Raw genomic sequence first — 20229 nt, 5'->3', positions numbered from 1 at the left:
CATCATCATCATCATCATCATCATCATCATCATCATCATCATCATCATCATCAACAACAACAACCTGGGGGTGTATTCAATACTGCCTAATCTGTTGCAAACGTTTCCTCTGTTGCAAAAAAACAACACGTGTCCAAACTGAAAATGTTTTTCAATGAAAAGGAGAGTTTCTATTGGACACATGAAGGTATAGGTCCGTCCACGTTTCGTTCCGTTTGCTTCCGTTTGTTTCTTAAACGGTAAACGGTTTCCGTTGCAAGATGCAATGAATAGGCCTACATCCGAGGAAAGTTGGGTTATTCAAGGTTTGTTAATGGGCGTCCTATTCTCTAAAGAAGAAATTACAAAATGGTACTGCATGCAATCATTGCTCGTGTCAAATGCTCACTTTTCAACTTATCAATGAATGAATGAATGACATTGATCATTAGTCACACATAGAGTAGCATTTCTGATGTATAGTTTAATGCCATACAAGGTAATTACAAACAAAAATAATGATTTGGCATATTTGATAATTAAACAACAAAACATGTTATGTTGCGACAAAGGAGAGCCAATGTGTAAACCTGTGATATATCAGGCAAGTATGCCTGATAACATCTAATTAAGGTTCGTAGAATTCTATTAGAAGCACCATGTTTGAATCATTTTGAACATGTCTGTCAAACACTTCCCCCAAACCCCCTCATTATTTGGTTAGTATCGTGAATTTAATTTGTCAAACCTGAAAAAGTTAATAAGAATGTCACCGTCAGAGCATGGAACATTCACCGCCTTAACCTTTAAAAAATGCCTAGATATTTATCCAAAGCTTTGGAGTGGTGAGAGTTCAATTTGGGAAATGTAGGCTGGCTGGTAAATTCTGCCTTGATATCTAAAACTTTGGCCCGTCTAATAAGTTATGACTAGAAATGTGTTTTGGTATATATGTGTTATAAATAAATAGGATAGGCTAATTGTTCTGTCAAAAATATACATTGATGGGAGTGTGTATATAATAAAACACACACACAGACAATTAAATATATGCACACGCGCACGCACACACACACACACACACACACATGTATACACAAACAATAGCCATGCTTCAAAAGTGGTCTCGGTTAAACCTAACATAGGTCGATACCAAATAAAAAATAATGAAATAGTCTGCTACAGATTTGAGCAATTGCATCGAGAGATGATCATGGGCAAAAGCAGTCCATTTATTCAGCTAGGGGATAGCCTACATGTTACAAATACGCTAGTAGAGTAGATAGTAGGCAAACTGAATTAAGGATGCCATTTAATTCCTTTCCATAAACAATAAGCAGATGAAATATTAATGCGAGGCTAGTGCAATTGTTTAAGTGCCTTAAATGATCCCATTTGGAAATGGATTGTTTCCATGCCTCTTTCTTGGAGTGTTGGTGCTGTGCTCTTTGCCAAACAGCTCCAACAGCTGGTGACCGGGCGATGCTGACTGTGGGCCGGATCAGCGAGGGGACATCTGGTCAGCGGCACCGCAGAGCCCTGCTCCACCAGCCCCCCCACCCGCCACCCCAACCTCACTCCTAATAGGAGTATGACTTTAAACTTTAAACCAACCAAAATATCAGACCATAAAGGACGGCTGGGTAGTTCAGTCTGACAGAGTTGGCGAATGGGATATTAACGATTAGACAAAAGACTTTAATGGCTTTAAATTTAAGGTCGATAATGGGTGTAATATTCAGCCCCCGCTGCACCGCTCGCATGGCACATGTTATCCCTTCTCCCATTGACCATCAGCCTATCTCTTCATAAAATAGGCCCATTAGTCTGACTTTAACTAATTGACACATATATATTGCGTACATTTGCTTTAACTGAGAAATATTCTAGGTCTTGCTACATCGCACTGAATGTGGTTAGGACTTGGGAAAAAGAGAGAGGAAACCCCCCTCAACAAATTCCCAACTTGCCAAAAAATCATAAGGATCCGTGACCGATTCAAATAAAGATTACCCCCCTCAACATTTATGAAAAGGGTTATTCTTGCGAAGTGCGCAGCTGATTTCAGGGAAAGCTCCCTGTCTTGATGGATGACGCGGATATTTTTGCATGTGAAAGGATACGGGCAAATCCCTCGGCTCTTACCGCGGATTGTCCCCCGCTCAGGGTTAATGAAGTGCGGATAGAGTCTCGTTGAGCTCCCGACAAACAAAAACACAACACGGGGAGGCTTAGACTCAGATGATCAGTGACTCTGATTAAGCTCATTGAGTCAGAATAAAAACTAAACAAAACAACCTTCAAATGAAATTAAGATTCAATCAAAGCGCAATTTGCGTTGTAGAGTGGGCGATAGTCTTTTCTCCTAGATTTGTTTATCAGTGCCTTTTCATTCCTTATTATAGACCGAGATTGGGCTACTACATCCTTCTAAACTAACGCAACGTTATTAAGGCAAGGTTATTTAATCCGTTTTTGAATCCCGGGTAGCCTTGGAGGATGGAAAAATACTTCAATGCAAAAATGATACACAATTGCATATGTTGCTTTCCTTATGCACAGTTCTAAAAAAAGGCTATTTCTTCCATTTAGCAAGTACATATCCAATTGAATTTCAAATGAATAACTGTTTTGTGATGTATTTCTTTAAAAGTGAATCATTATAACTTCTTATTATAACTTAATGTCCACAACCTTAAAAAAAACAAGTGACGTTTCCCATGCTTGTTAGAAAACGGAATTAATAAATGCAAAATTGATTGGACCAAATCCAGCTCAAATGTAGGCCATGAATGGCTGCACTGTTGCTGTGAATGAGACATTCCCACTATACCCATAGACCTATAATAACTGAGATAAAGAAAGTAAGTAAGCAGTTGTCATTAATAGTTGATTAAAAAGACAGACTAACAGTAAAATTGCATGATACTATCACATCGCCTACTATTGAATATTTACAACTAAGCTGTGAATGAATTGTAAAGGTGAATATATCCACTCAGTATGGCGGGTTAGGGGTGGAAACTAGGATAGGTGCATCCAGCTGGGTTATCACTCCATGGGGGTGGTTGGATGACCTCTGTGAACCAAGGAAAAGCAGATCCTAACCCTGGCTCTCTCACCCAATCATATGCCCTCCATTCTGTCACACAGAAACAAAGTCAAGAACTCCACACTTTACGCTACCATCTCATTCGGTAGGGTGGGAAAGGGGACAAGAAAGAAAACAAATGTGAATATGGATTCTAACACAGTGCTACAGAAACATTTAGGATAGGATATTGAAATATCAGAAGAAACTACAGAGAGGGAAGGAGGGAAGAGGAAATCACTAAGTCAAGTCTTTCCCATGGCAATGTCCTGTACAGCAAATCTTCTCCTAGCCTGAAGGTATGAGGTGGGGAGAAGAGAGGAGGAAGAAAAGCTTTACAGTGTGGAGGGGAGATAACCACGCTAATCATTTCCCCAATAAAATGGGGAGAACTACAAACTTGGGTCAGGGGCGCAGGGATTGACATCCCAATCTCATCAAATAATGAAAGCTTGAGCTTTCTGCTTCCCTCTCAGAGCTGGAGGCAGGGGCGGACTGGCCATCTGGCATTTCGGGAAAATGGCCCATTTTTAGCCAAGTGGGCGTGTCTAACATGTTGTTGTTGTTTTTTTGCGCAAACTGATCAATATCTGACTAATAATAGGGACCTCAAGGAAAGAAATGGCCCGTGTGGGGGCTTTGAGGAAAGAATTGAGCTGGTGTGGGGGCCTTGAGGAAAGAAATGGGCCGATGTGTTAGAAATGTAGGGCTGATTTTTGGTCCCAGTCCACCACTGGCTGGAGGAGAATAGAAAAGAAGAGAGAGACGGAAAGTGGAATCAAAGCACGACTAACATGAAGAGGTAGTCCCTTATGTTCAAGGAAAGCCCCCTGTCCCCCGTCCCCCACCACTACCCCCAGTCAGTGATTACTGCCATGTACCCCCAGCAGGGAGGCAGTGTAAGCCACACCGCCATCAGATGACACAGAGATTATCTAATCAATAAATTGTGGTGTTAGGGCCGGCATGAGCGCCTGTCTATTGCAGAAGTCCCTAAGCAGCCTCTCAAGTAAATGTCCACCCCTCACCTGACCCCCCCTCTACCTGACCAGGGAAGTGCCTCTGAGATAATACACCCCTGAGCAATAACAACATCTCACACAGGACTGACCATGACCACAACAGAGGCCTGCAGTAGAGTGAGGGACAGCAGCCTCAAATACCCTCAGTGTCCTCCAGTCTCCACATCACACTACAGCGCCTCCTGCTGGATGGGGCATTCTGCTGCCTCCCAATTTACTTAGGCACTACAGACCTGGTACCATTAGCAAAGCTAAGTACCTAACTACCTATAGTTACCATCTGGCCTGAGCAAAGAATACCTAAACCGGATGAAGGTGAAATTCCCTAAATATCTGCTCAATTCTGAAACTGTGTCTTTGTGTTCCTATCTTTGTCTTTGTCTTCAACAGTAAGAGTGGTAACATTGATGCACCATATTATGTCAGTTTCTACCCAAACATGACTACTTAAATATGATTCCCAGTGATGATAAATGCAGCTCCTAGACAATGGAGGAGCTCCTCTTCCAAGGTAGCATGACTATTTATGTGATCCCTGTGGTCAGCATGCATATATGGAGGTGTCCACATGTTATGGTCTCATTTAAAGTGAACAAAAAATAAGGAATAGGCAGTGTCTCAGACACACCGGTGGACCCCTGGGTCAATGTACAGGACAACGGGGAGGCCTCTCACCTCATAAACATACAGGGAGGAGAGAAGCATCAATAAGTCATGAGGTGTGGTATGCATGTATTTTTAACACCCTTCTGTGTGAAGTCTGGCAGCCGCTCATACACTGTCTGCTGGTACAGGGCAGAGGCCAACAGAGGACCATGTGTGCTTTCGTCTTACTGTTCTATGGCTGTTCAATGTATGTGTGTGAGTGGGGGTCGGGGGAGGGTGGGGGGCGTGTATGCGTACATGTGTGGAAATGAGAAAAAACCAAGGGAAGTGAGGATATCGGGGCTAAGAACAGAAGTTCAATAGAAGACAAACATGCAAATATTCCAGTACAGGGAACTATCAAGCTAAGTATACAGTATGGCCAAGTGCTCTTTTGCTTTAGACAGCGGTATGAGGTGCAGACATTGAGCCATGATGGGGAGAACATGATGAAGAAGACATCTTTGTCTCAGGGGCCCCATTGGGCCATCAACAGGAAAACAGACCCAAAGGGGGTCTAGAGGGATATTGTCTTAAACCACAGGATTCCCCTATACCTCTGACTGGGTCAAGGTGGCAAGTGCCACCAGGTTTACTATAACTATAGTAAGTGCAGTGTGGATAGTGGGTAACAAGGTCTCAGTGAGAGCGTGTGTGTGTGTGTGTGTGTGTGTGTGTGTGTGTGTGTGTGTGTGTGTGTGTGTGTGTGTGTGTGTGTGTGTGTGTGTGTGCATGTGTGTGTGTGTTGGGTATAGGCTGGTCCAACACCCCATAATTGGACATGTGAGGCCAGTAGCAGCAGTGAGGCTGACTGCTGGGAGAGACATTCTACCTCCAATGATCAGTCCTTGACTTCCCATTCGCATCTGTGGACCCCTAGGGCTGACCAAGCAGCTGCCTGGCTGAGCTATAACTCCATGCCAAGGCAAGGACCCAAGGCTAACAAGCCAAAGATAGAGAGCTGGGAGGAGAAGAGGAAGTGTCACGACTTCCGCCGAAGTCGACCCCTCTCCTTGTTCAGGCGGCTTTCGGTGGTCGAAGTCACCGATCTTCTAGCCATCACCGCTCCACCTTTAATCTTCCATTTGTTTTGTCTTGTTTTCCTGCACACCTGGTTTACATCTCCTCATAATTACTATGTGTATTTAGCCCTCCGTTCCCTCCATCTCTGTGTGGAGTATTGTGTATTTGTCGAGGTTGGCACGCTTCCGGCTGGTTAGCGCCAGGTTTTATGTATTACCTGTGTTTTGTGGCAGCCTGTACTTTATACTTTGTTTGTGGTACTTTGTGCTGCCTTATTTGTTTTGGGCATTTGGTTTTGGTGACACTGTTGCGTTCTGGTCTTACTATTTGTCTCAGTAAAGTGCTTCGTGTTCACTCATCTCTGCTCTCTTGCGCCTGACTTCCATGCACCAGCTACACCCACCGTTGACAGGAAGGTAGAAGTGAGGAGACAAGACAGCAGAGAGAGGCATAAAACAAAACAGGAACAAAACCAAGAAGTCCAAAGAGGCACAAAGATAAGCTATGACATTTGTACTTAATAAAAGTTTGTAGAGCTGGTGAATTTCACATCCTGATAGAGAGTAAATGGCACGGTCTCCTGCCTTGCTCCTAACGCTAATATTCATTTAATCAACAGAGAAACTGACACAGGGATATTTACATAAAGTCAGAGAGAGGCAGAAGAATTTGGAGGCATGTTGTCGTGGAGATCAGAGGGCTGATTTCTATAATGGAGGCAGCTAGCAAAACCAGCAAACAGCAGCACTGGGCTTCCTCACCCTGCTCCACACAACTGAACAGAAGGAAACACACTTCACACTCCTCTCCGGGGGTTTGAAGTAAGTCTGGAGTGGCACGACGGATCAAGTCTGAGGAGTGTGATACAAGGTAGAGGAGAGAAGCATCTTCAAAAACATATCAATACAATTGGCTATGCCTGGCGTTGCAGTTGAACCTCTTTAGCGTGTTGCACGTCTGCTAACTGGAAGTGACGCCTCTTCGCCGACGCTTTCTGTGAGCCTTCACAGAGCCTCACAACACTGGAGGATGATGGATACTGAGAGTCCCAGTTTAATTCTGTATGATCCTTTTGACAGTCTCCAAACTGAACCGCTATAGTGTCACAGTGAAAACCACAAAATACCGTGAATTCAGGAAAGTATTCAGACCCCCTTCACTTTTTTCATTACAGCCTTAGTCTAATTGGATCAAATATTTTTTTCCTCTACAAACAATACCCCATAATGACAAAGCGAAAACAGGTTTTGAGAAATTTTTCGCAAATGTATTATAAATCAAAAACAGAAATACCTTATTTACATAAGTATTCAGAACCTTTGCTATGAGACTCGAAATTAAGCTCAGGTGCATCTTGTTTCCGTTGATCATCTTTGAGATGTTTCTACAACTTAATTGGAGTCCACCTGTGGTAAATTCAATTGACTGGGCACGATTTGGAAAGGCACACACCTGTCTATATAAGGTCCATTAGTTGATAGCGCATGTCAGAGCAAAAACCAAGCCATAAGATTGAAATAATTGTTCGTATAGCTCCAAGACAGGATTGTGTGGAGGCACAGATCTGGGAAAGGGCACCAAAAAATGTCTGCAGCATTGAAGGTCCCCAAGAACACAGTGGCCTCCATCACCTTCCAATAGGACAACGACCCTAAGCACACAGCAAAGACAACACAGGAGTTGCTTTGGGACACGTTTCTGAATGTCCTTGAGTGGCCCAGCCAGAGACTGGACTTGAACCCGATCGAACATCTCTGGACCTAAAAATAGCTGTGCAGTGACACTCCCCATCCAACCTGACATAGCTTGAGAGGATCTGTAGAGAAGAATGGGAGAAACTCCCCAAATACAGGTGTGCCAAGCTTGTAGCGTCATACCTAAGAAGATTCAAGGCTATAATCGCTGCCAAAGGTGCTTCAACAAAGTACTGAGTACAGGGTCTGAATACTTATGTAAATGTAATATTTCAATACATTTGCTAAAAGAAATTGGCTAAAATGTAAAAAAAGTGTTTTTGCATTGCTATTATGGGGTATTGTGTGTAGATTGTTGAGGGAAAAAACAATTGAGTCAATTTTAGAATAAAGCTGTAACGTCATTTTCTGGGTTGAAAAAGTCAAGGGGTCTGAAAACTTTCCGAATGCACTGTGTGTGAACAAAAAGGTGAATAAAAGATGGTACTCCTGAAATTTTGCTAAACCAGAATATATTTTTGGCGGCCACTGATGGCAGAATACCCTGTGATTTCATTGGGGGAGTTCCCCCTCATAGCAAACGGCTGGCTAAATAATCCAAGCAATGTTCGCACAGTGGAGGGATTAAGGCGGAGCTGCTGCTACTGCTGGCCGTCAAATAATATTATTTTGAATAATATATTTTTGAAACAACACTTTTATAAGCATTTTACTAAACAAAGTCCATTAATTATATGTTATAAGTGAGGCGCCACCTCTAACGCCCCAATGGGCGGGCCGACGCTGGATTTAAGGCAGCCATTTTCTTGCATGGGAATACACTTTCCCTGACTTCTCGCATAACACTTTGTAATGAGTACGTTTTAAAACATCTACAGGATCAGTGGGTCCTCCACGGGACGGTTGAGCTTACGTAGGCTAATGTGATTAGCATGAGGTTGTAAGTAACAAGAACATTTCCCAGGACATATACATATCTGATATTGGCAGAAAGCTTAAATTATTGTTAATCTAACTGCACTGTCCAATTTACAGTAGCTATTATATTGAAAGAATACCATGCTATTGTTTGAGGAGAGTTAATTATGAACTTTAAAAGTTGTTAATAAACTAATTAGGTACATTTGGGCAGGCTTGATACAACATTTTGAACAGAAATATAATGGTTCATTGGATCAGTTTAAAACTTTTAACATACACTGCTGCCATCTAGTTACCAAATTCTAAGTTGAGCCTGGGCTGGAATAATATATTATGGACTTTCTCATGAATTTCAAACATGAGGGTACAAAAAACATACAAAAAACATGTTTTTTTCTATGTATTATCTTTTACCAGATCTAATGTGTTATATTCTCCTACATCCATTGGACAATTTCAACAAACTACAACGTTTTTCATTTCAAAGGGTATCAAGAACGTGCACATCCTTGCTTCAGGTCCTGAGCTACAGGCAGTTAGATTTGGGTATGTCATTTTAGGCAACATTTAATAAAAAGGGGCGGATCCTTAAGAGGTTTTAATGTGCAAGCGAGTCACACTGTTACATTATATATAATAACCATGTAACTACATGGCTTATTGTACTTAATATAGACCAACCTAATCATGTGCCCATCAGTCAAACAACACTGATATAACCTGAGGCCTGAGGAGAAGAAAAGAGGAATACATGCATGAGAAAAACCTCCTTATTGTGCCAAGAAGAGGAGCAGAGAGAGAAGGGCAGAGGCCCAGGCTGCCAAGGATGTGGCAGAGGCATTAGGGACTGCAGCTGGCATGCGATCAGGCTGGCTCTCCGTACTAGCAGCCCTGCACCCCTTGATCCTGCACAGCGGCAGGTCTCCACAGACCTAGGGGTGCCAAGAGTAGATGCTCCAAACCAAGAACCCTCAGCCTCCATACGGACACATGCAAACACGCAAACACTCACTAGCATGCAAAAATAATGTGTGTGCATAAATATATACAGACACCAGACACAATGCACACACATATCCTTACCAATACACACACACACACGCACGCACGCACGCACGCACACACACACACACACACACACACACACACACACACACACACACACACACACACACACACACACACACACACACACACACACACACACACACACACACACACACACACACACACACAGGTGCACCAGAGACAATTGTGACAACAGTGTCAACACATAACCCACATCCAAGTCATATACTAGAATGCTGGTAGACAAGGAACAGGATTTCATCTTCAGGGTGAGAGGACTATTGCTGTTTTTTCTGTGAGCAACGAATGTTTCCCACCATGCTATTCTGTAAATCATAGAGAGAGAGAGGGCGGTGTAGGGAGTCTAACATGCTCCTCAGGTTTAAAGGACACATACCATCAGTGCCTGTCCCATTGAGCAGATACACAGTAATTAGGCTGCGTAGAGGATTAGCTGATGGCTGAGTGAAAGAGACATGGGCTGGGGTAAAAGAACGCGCTGGAGGAGACAAGAATGAACTGACAGATATTCAGTAGTTCAGGTGGCTAAAAAAGGAGCAGTGAAAAGAAAGGTTGAGTCATCACACAGAGAGGGGAAGTCAGGAGGCAGTGACGGATGGTAAAATAAGATAGACCACTAGACAGGGGACATAGGCAGTGCAGTAGGTATGCAGACAACCATGTGGCGCAAATAGAAAACAAACGCACACAGCCTCAGAGACACTCATCAGACACAATAGACTCATTCTACCTCCCCGAAGACACCAAGGAGCTCCTGAGGTCATACGCTGGGCCGTATCGCTACTGTGAAGGCATCGGCTGGACCAGAGACAGACTGGACATTCACTGATGAACAAAGAGGAGGAAAGGAGTGTGGGTAGGGGGCAGAGGCTCTCCAATAACACTACAGCTGCCAGGTACATCCCGCCCAGGCCAGCCTATCTCTGTGGTTCTAAGGTTACCCTGCTGTACCCAGTGACATGCAGCACGCTGTTTAGTCAGCCTTGAAAGTCCGCTAAACAGTCAAATAGTCCCTGAAAGACAGTACCTTTTTCTGTATTTCCAAGGACAACCAAGACTTGACTCTGGAGTTTGAATAATTGAAGATTTGACAATGTAATCAAACAAACCTTTCCCGTTGTCACCAAATCACATTAAGCCTCAAACTACCAAAATGTTTTTTTTTACCCCAAAAAGAAACGATTGGAAAAAGCAACAATCAAGCAAAATATCAACTTAATTCTTGTCATTAGACAGGTAATCAATGTTATCTGAAATAAAAATGTACCAAAACAGACTGCAATTTTAGGAAAGTTTTAGTTAATGTTCCTATTCTGTAGAAACAAAAATACACTTGTTTCCCTTATATAAAAACATATTTTCTCCAAAGTACAATTAGTAATAAAATGCAGTTTTACCATCATTTCGTTGTAGTATCATTTAGGTCTTAGAATTGTGTTGTAAATATGATTTTTTTTCATATTTATGTGGTAAACATGACTGTCATTTAAAGTGGCAGTACATCAACATCTGAAATATAACACATTTTATTGACAAAATGTTATTCATTTATTGATCCTGAAAGACAAGATGGCTTAGTTATCTTTATTTACCTACCCCACAGCCAGCAATAGCATCGCTGCTAGTGAAACAATATGAGTGATAGGGCCTATGGCAGGATGCTTCAAAAAGCATGACCAAATCCTCAATGTCACTTTAAACCAAGTCTTATAGCACCAAAACACCATAACAAGTCACACATACACCGAGTGTACCAAACATTAGGAACACTTGCTCTTTCCATGACATAGACTAACCAGGTGAATCCAGGTGAAAGTTACGATCCCTTATTGATGTCAGCTGTTAAACCCCCTTCAATCAGTGTTTATGAAGGGGAGGAGACACGTTAAAGAAGGATTTTCAAGCCTTGAGATAATTAAGACATGGATTGTAAATGTGTCCATTCAGAGGGTGAATGGGCAAGACAAAATATTTATGTGCCTTTGAATGGGGTATGGTAGTCAGTGGGAACTCTGGCTTCCCCAAAAATGTGCCAATAAAAAAAGAACAAAATAAATAGAATAATTTATCTTTTGTCTCTGTGTTTCAAAATGTTCCTTCACTTCGCAAGAGACTGAATGTATCTCTCTGGAGAAAGCATCCAAAGGAGTGAAACAACATCACTCTGTCTGTATGTGTAGGCCATCTATCGGATACTGTCTGGCCGAAAATAGTATGACATTGTTGCCGCCCATGGCATTGAATAGAATAATAGCCAATCAGCATTGACCTATACTGAGTAAGCTCGACTGTGAATGGTGCTGGCACACACCCAAAAAGTTTTAAGGGAAGCCAGATTAGATTTGGCTTCCCTCCAATCACATCGAGAGCAATACGTCATTGACAGAAACAACTTGGATTGTTGACTTGTTTATTTTTTATTTTTAACTAGGCAAGTAAGTTAAGAACAAATTCTTATTTACAATGACGGTCTACACCGGCCAAACCCAGACAACACTGGGCCAATTGTGCATCACCCTATGGGACCCGCAATCACAGCCAGTTGTGATACAGCCTGGATTCAAACCAGGGTGTCTGTAGTGCCGCCTCTAACACAGAGATATAGTGCCTTAGACCGCTGCGCCACTCGGGAGCCTTTAATTCTCCATACTGGCCAATGATTATAACAATAATTCTGATACAACCATAAATGTACACGTTGTGCCTCTGGGTGAGAGGATGGAAGTTCTATATGTAGCTAGATGTAGAAGGCTAACGTTGCCCATGAAAGGAAATTAGGCTAGCAAACAAACATTTTAGCCAGGTAGCTAGGACAACAACAAAAATGTAAGTGTGTACTGTGTGACAGCGTCATAGACCATTTCATCAACATGAAAGAGGATGAGTAGGGTGAGTCATGTTTTTCACACACACACACGCTCAACAGTTTCCCGTGTGTAACAACAATGGTCTCCCACTCAAAGGACATCCAGCCAACTTGACACAAATATGAGAAGCATTGGCGTCAACAAGGGCCAGCATCCTTGTGGAACGCTTTCAACATCTTGTAGTCCATTCCCCCAGCGAATTGAGGCTGTTCTGAAGGCAATGGGGGGTGCAACACAATATTAGGAAGGTGTTCCTAATGTTTTGTATACTCAGTGTATAGTATGTAATATTGGAGGGTATTGTAGGAATTCCTGTATATAACACATTCTGTTGAATAACTATTTTTCAGAGAAAAACATACAGCACTCTGTGTACATTCAGAGGGTAGCTGCTTGCTGTATTACAGTTCTACCAAGTATTTATGCGTCTGAATGGTCTAGTATGTTGTCAAAAAGGTGAGTTTCAAGTCAGACGTCCATCCATGTCTGAGGACGTCAGGAGATGTGGAAAACTGCCATTAGGGGCAAGAGTGAGCACTGTTACCTTCAAGTACATTTCGGTTTTGTTAGTGTGTCTAAGCATCTGCCTCTGATTCCATAGGTTGCAAGTTAGAATCCAGCAATAGAAAGTTGTTTACATTTATTTTAGTTAAGCCTATCCCAAACATTAACCCTTATCTTAACCATTTCAAGTTAATTCCTAACCTTAAGAGTTTGTGTCACGATCGTCGTAGCGAGGAGACCAAAGCGCAGCGTGAATACATATTTTTAATGAAAGACGAAAAAACACGAAGTACACTAATCAAACAAACAAACAAACAAACAAAATAACAAGACGAACGTGACCGCTATCAAAACTGAGTGCTAACATGCAACATCACATAGACAATAACCCACAAAATACCCAAAGAAGATTGGCTGTCTAAATATGGTTCCCAATCAGAGACAACGATAAACAGCTGCCTCTAATTGGGAACCAATCTAGGCAACCATAGACATACATAAACACCTAGATGGTAAACAACCCCATAAACCTACAAAACCCCTAGACAGTACAAAAACTCATACATCACCCATGTCACGCCCTGACCTAACCAAAATATATAAAGAAAACAAAGAATACTCAGGTCAGGGCGTGACAATCTGGAGTTAATGCTTGAATTTAACCATGACCTTAAAAATGTTGAGTTAATTCCTAAACTAACCTTAAAAACTTGTGATGTTTGGAACAAGTTCAATATTTGACATTTGAGGAACGTGGATGAATGTCTAATTCTGACATGAGACTGTGATAGCTGGTAGAAATGTACTGAGGAAGAAAAAGCCATAATACAACCAGTTGTGATAATTGCATAATTTGCTTTATAACCCGTTAGAAATACCATCATAGGCTACGCCTCAATGATAAATAATGCCGATAAATCACGTCCAAGAACATTTCGAACAGTTGGCCCCTACTTGGTTGTCGTTGTCCTTTGTGTCTTTGTGATCCACAGAAAAATAACCAGAAAGTTTAGATACTTTTCATAAAATTTCTCGCTCCTGCAATTTTATTTTCTGTATTTAAATGTTGTGGGCCCCATTCAGTCCACTCTCACTTTTTCTGACCATTTTCACTAGCTAGCAAGTTAGCAATATTTTTCCTCACAGTCAGGGCAGACAACAAAAATGACATAAGCCAACACCGACACATGTGCTTTCATTAACAGCTTTGTTATTGGATTATGAATCAACAGGCCTCACAATTTACCAGTCACATTTATTTATTATGCACATTTTTGTATATATACAGTACCGGTCAAAAGTTGGAACACACCTACTCATTCAAGGGTTTTTCTTTATTTTTTACTATTTCTACATTGTAGAATAATAGGAATCATGTCCTAACCAAAAACGTTTAATTGTTAGGAAAATTATGATTAAATGACTGAACAATATTCTCATTTTAAATAGAACTGTAACTAAGTAAACTTATACTCTGTTTTATTATATCTGATTAACAATATGAGTTCATAAGAAGGGATTGTGTAACACGGACAAGGAGTAATTAAAGTTAATGAACACCATTCCAACTAGGAAGAAAGGAATGGTTTGTGGATTAAGTAAACAGATAAGGTAGTTAACCTATGGTTGAACCGACGAAACTGAGCTCTGGGGTGTTTTAGATAAGGCAGTGAGTGCATTCCTAGGTTTTCTGTTAATTAGAACTGTCAGCTAGGTGGTGATCGATAATGGTGAGGAGTCAAAAGTTAATTCAATTGTGTTGTGTGTCTTGTGTATGTGTTAGTGAGTTGGAATGAACTTTGAATGAACTTTTAAAGTTCGCTTTGTCTCGGTCGAGAGGAGGGGATTCATTTTAGAAGCAATGAAATTACATCATGGTATTGTATATAAACTGTTGCTCGTGGTAACGTGGCATCGCGCTCCGAGAATAAATTCTGTTACCTATTATTGATAAGACTGGTCTCCGTCTATTTTATGCAAACAAGAATCTTACAAATTCTCATAAAATAGATTAAGGTAATTCAATTAATGAAAACATAGTGGAATAACTAAATTACAGTAACAGTAGCCAACCTTCAACTTGATGACAGCTTTATACACTCTTGGCATTCTCTTAACCATGGTGCTTGCCTACGGAGCTGTGAGGGGAACGGCACCTCAGTACCTCCAGGCTCTGATCAGGCCCTACACCCAAACAAGGGCACTGCGTTCATCCACCTCTGGCCTGCTCGCCTCCCTACCACTGAGGAAGTACAGTTCCCGCTCAGCCCAGTCAAAACTGTTCGCTGCTCTGGCTCCCCAATGGTGGAACAAACTCCCTCACGACGCCAGGACAGCGGAGTCAATCACCACCTTCCGGAGACACCTGAAACCCCACCTCTTTAAGGAATACCTAGGAGGATAGGATAAAGTAATCCTTCTCACCCCCCTTAAAAGATTTAGATGCACTATTGTAAAGTGGCTGTTCCACTGGATGTCATAAGGTGAATGCACCAATTTGTAAGTCGCTCTGGATAAGAGCGTCTGCTAAATGACTTAAATGTAATGTAAATGTAACCAGCTTCATGAGGTAGTCACCTGGAATGCATTTCAATTAACAGGTGTGTCTTGTTAATATGTGGAATTTCTTTCCTTCTTAATGCGTTTGAGCCAATCACTTGTTTGTGACAGAGGTAGGGGTAATATAGTCCTATTTGGTAAAATACCAAGTCCATATTACGGCAAGAACAGCTCAAATAAGCAAAGAGAAATTATTAGTTCATCATTACTTTAAGACATGAAGGTCAGTCAATGCAGAAAATTTCAAGATCTTAGAAAGTCTCTTCAAGTGCAGTCACAAAAACCATCAAGTGCTATGATGAAACTGGCTCTCATGACGACCGCCACAGGAAAGGAAGACCCAGAGTTACCTCTGCTGCAGAGGATAAGTTCATTAGAGTTACTAGCCTCAGAAATTGCAGCCCAAATAAATGCTTCACAGAGTTCAAGTAACAGACACATCTCAACATCAACTGTTCAGAGGAGACTGCATGAATCAGGCCTTCATGGTCGAATTGCTGCAAACAAACCACGACTGAAGGACACCAATAATAAGAAGAGACTTGCTTGGGCCAAGAAACACGAGCAATGGACATTAGACCAGTGGAAATCTGTCCTTTGGTCTGAGGAATCCAAATTTGAGATTTTTGGTTCCAACCGCCGTGTCTTTGTGAGACGCAGAGTAGGTGAACGGATGATCTCCGCATGCGTGGTTCCCACAGTGAAGCATGGAGGAGGAGGTGTGATGGTGTAGGGGTGCTTTGCTGATAACACTGTCAGTGATTTATTTACAATACAAGGCACACTTAACTAGCACCACTACCACAGCATTTTGCAGTGATACACCATCACACCTGGTTTGTACTTACTGGGATGAGCATTTGTTTTTCAATAGGACAATGACCCAACACACCTCCAGGCTGTGTAAGGTCTATTTGACCAAGAAGGAGAGTGATGGAGTGCTGCATCAGATGACCTGGCCTCCACAATCACCGACCTCATCATAATTTAGATGTTTGGGAGGAGTTGGACCGCGGAGTGAAGGAAAAGCAGCCAACTAGTGCTCAGCATATGTCGGAACTCTTTCAAGACTTTTGGAAAAGCATTCTAGGTGAAGCTGGTTGAGAGAATGCCAAGAGTGTGCAAAGCTGTCATCAAGACAAAGGGTGGCTACTTTGAAGAATCTAAAACATAAATTAAATGTGGATTTGTTTAACACTTTTTGGGTTACTACATGATTCCATATGTTTTATTTCATAGTTTTGATGTCTTCACTATTTTTCTATAATGTAGAAAAGCGTAAAAATAAAGAAAAATCCTGGAATGAGTAGGTGTATCCAAACTTTGACTGGTAATGTATATATTTGATATAAATCAGTTACCCATCCAAGGCAGGACCCTCCAGTTACCCACGTGGGCCCTCTACCTCCTCTCCTCCCCCATCTGATGATTAGCAGAGAGACAGCAGGCTGTCTACACTCATTGACAGCGTGCTTCTGTGGTTGTACGCCCCTGAATTAATCTGGCCCTATGTAAAATATTGTCCCAATAAGTCATTGGAGTTCCCCTCTGCCATGATTCTACAAACAGGAGATGACATCACTTCCTCTCTACAACACTGGTTCAACAGTCCTGTAAAACCGGATGGATAGATACATGTATTAGAGATGGTGAGGCAGACCATGAAGATTAACTTTAGTACAGAGCAATCAATATAAAACTGACCTAACTCTTTACAAGTTAGAAACCTGATGGTTTTCACCTTCACGCTACAATAACATCCATCTGACCTCTTCTCAAAGCCATTAACTTTAAGCCACAAAGTTTACTGGCGACGCAGCACTCCACTTCAACAAGAGCTATAAAAATCGAGAGAAAATGGAAACGTATTGTTTTTATATGAGATATATTCCCCTGGTGGTCCGGTCAATAATGATTTGATATATCAGTGACTGCCTTGCTATTTGCACTGTTTTCCCCATGTTTTCTCTGCCTTTGATTGAGCTGAGCTATTTTCACGTGTGGTGAGAGGTGGTTCAGGACCAGGGAGGCTAACGTCTGTTTGATCAAAGTTTATGTGAAATTTCCCGGGGCCGCCGGGGGAGCTGGTGTTTATGAACTGTAATAAAAAGAGTCATTTTGACGGCATGACCCTGGTGCCGTGGCAGGGGGGATTTGGTTATATCTCTGTTTGCCAGGGAGGAGAGGAGCTCAGAGCAGATCTCTGAGAGAAAGAAGATAGAGAGAGGATGAAAGAGAGAGAGAGAGGGGGTACAGACAGAGAGAGAAAAGGGAGAGAGAGAGAAAGAGCCATGGAGAAGACAAAAGAGAGAGAGAGAGAGAGAGAGAGAGAGAGAGAGAGAGAGAGAGAGAGAGAGAGGGAGAAGACATAGAGAGAGAGGGAGGGAGGACAGACAGAGAGAGAAAAGTGAGAAAGATGGAGAGAGAGAGAGGACAGACAGAGAGAGAAAGAGGGGGAGAGAGAAAAAGAGCCAGGGAGAAGACAGAGAGCGAGAGAGAGAGAGAAAGAGGGAGAGAGAGAAAAAAAAAGCCAGGGAGAAGACAGAGAGAGAGAGGACAGACAGAGAGAGAGAGAGGGGGAGAGAGAGAAAAAGAGAGAAAGAGGGAGAGAGAGAGAGAGAGAGAGAGAGAGAGAGAGAGAGAGAGAGAGAGAGAGAGAGAGAGAGAGAGAGAGAGAGGACAGACAGAGAGAGAAAGAGGGAGAGAGAGAAAAAGAGCCAGGGAGAAGACAGAGAGAGAGAGAGAGAGAGAGAGAGAGAGAGAGAGAGAGAGAGAGAGAGAGAGAGAGAGAGAGAGAGAGAGAGAGAGAGAGAGGACAGACAGAGAGAGGGGGGGGGAGAAAGAGCCAGGGAGAAGACAGATAGAGAGAGAGAGAGAGAGAGAGAGAGAGAGAGAGAGAGAGAGAGAGAGAGAGAGAGAGAGAGAGAGAGGGAGGGAGGGAGGGAGGACAGACAGAGTGAAAGAGGGGGAGAGAGAGAGAGGACAGACAGACAGAGAAGGAGGGAGAGAGAGAGAAAGAGCCAGGGAAAATAAATAGAGAGAGAGAGAGAAAGGGAGAGAGAAAGGGAGAGAGAGAAAGAGCCATGGAGAATAAATAGAGAGAGAGAGAGACAGAGAGAGAGAGAGAGAGAGAGAGAGAGAGAGAGAGAGAGAGAGAGAGAGAGAGAGAGAGAGAGAGAGAGAGAGAGAGAGAAAGAAAGGGAGAGAGAAAGGGAGAGAGAGACAAAGAGAAAGGGGAAGGAGGGTATAACACCCCTGTGTTCTCTAAGCAGTCAGCCAACAGCTCTTTAATGAAACACTTAGATCTATTCTGAGTCACCTTACAGCACCCGGATGAACTATTAAAACAATCCTATTACTTTGAATATATAATATACTTTATCAAGACGAAATTACTATACATCATTTCTTAGATAATACACAGTAAATGACACAAATGAGGAAATGGAAACAAGAGGCTGGGACCAATGTAGCAAAGTATGTTATGAAAAGATTGCAATCAATACGTGATTTAAGTAGCCTAACCTTTCAGAAAATCAAATAATGTTGACCTTTTCCTTTGTCGATAAGCCATAATCCATTTTAGCTCTGGGTACTCTACTCTATGCTGAGGTTCAATGGTAGGAGAAATATAATGAAGCTGTGCAGTCCCTCGATTGAGAAAACATGAAGTAGTGAACCAGTAGCTGTACAAAATAATCATTCTGAAGAGGGGTATGCATTAACATCACACTTACTATTCCTTTCATAGATTTAAACGAAAGTAAAAATATATACTTGTTGTCTGTCTTCTACTTTACCACAAAATTCTGCATCACATCATGCATGTAAGACTGTTTTAACATATACAACTGTTGGGAGAGGGTATGAAAGGCATCACATAGACCAACGCAGACGACAACAGATGCCGTAATACATTTTAACAAAAGTTGGGAGACTGTAAAGTATAACCATGTGGACTGTAGATGTCTTTGTGCACAGCGCTGCATTGAGTTGCTGATTATAAACTGGGTGGTTGGAGCCCTGAATGCTGATTGGACAAAACACTTATTTATATTGCTCTAATTGCATTGGTAACCAGTTTCTAATATCAACAAGGCACCTCGGGGGTTTGTGGTATATTGACGATAGGGCTGTATCCCGGGCACTCTGCATTGCGTCGTGCTTAAGAACAGTTCTTAGCCGTGGTATATTGGCCACATACCACACCCCCTCAGGCCTTATTGCGTAAATAAACTGCCCCCAGGTCACTGAAACTGCAGGAGGAATCACTGAGTGTCTGATCCATGAAGCTCTCCTGTAACAACACTGCTCTGATGTTCCTGATTCATACTGGAGGAGACATAATAACATCAATGGTACAGCTACATAACACACGTATGTACCATAACACACCCCGTCTGGGGGGCGATCAGTAGTAATAACCAATGACTGAGTTCATGGGAGCTGAAGGATAACCGTAAGGCTCAGAAACTCAGGTGTTTGTCTGAAGTGGTGAACAAAACAAGAGCTTACTTAAATGGCAGCAACAGCATTGTCAGCCAATATAATAAAGCCTTCAGATTGTGTCTGTGTAACACTAACATCCAACATCGAGATGGTTGCCTTAATTCGTCAACACAGCACAACACACAAGTTGCTTATGTGCTTCTACATCTGCATTGCTTGCTGTCTGAGGTTTTAGGCTGGGTTTCAGTACAGCACTTTGTGACATCTGCTGATATAAAATGAATTTGATTGATTATGTTTATGAGCACACGGCGATAGATAGCATGCCCTCATGAAACACACACACACACACACACACACACACACACACACACACACACACACAC

The sequence above is a fragment of the Oncorhynchus keta genome, chromosome 9 (assembly GCF_023373465.1).
Source record: "Oncorhynchus keta strain PuntledgeMale-10-30-2019 chromosome 9, Oket_V2, whole genome shotgun sequence".
NCBI classification, from domain to species: domain Eukaryota; kingdom Metazoa; phylum Chordata; class Actinopteri; order Salmoniformes; family Salmonidae; genus Oncorhynchus; species Oncorhynchus keta.
The sequence above is the reverse complement of the archived record's forward strand: the minus strand, read 5'-3'. Positions refer to the sequence as shown.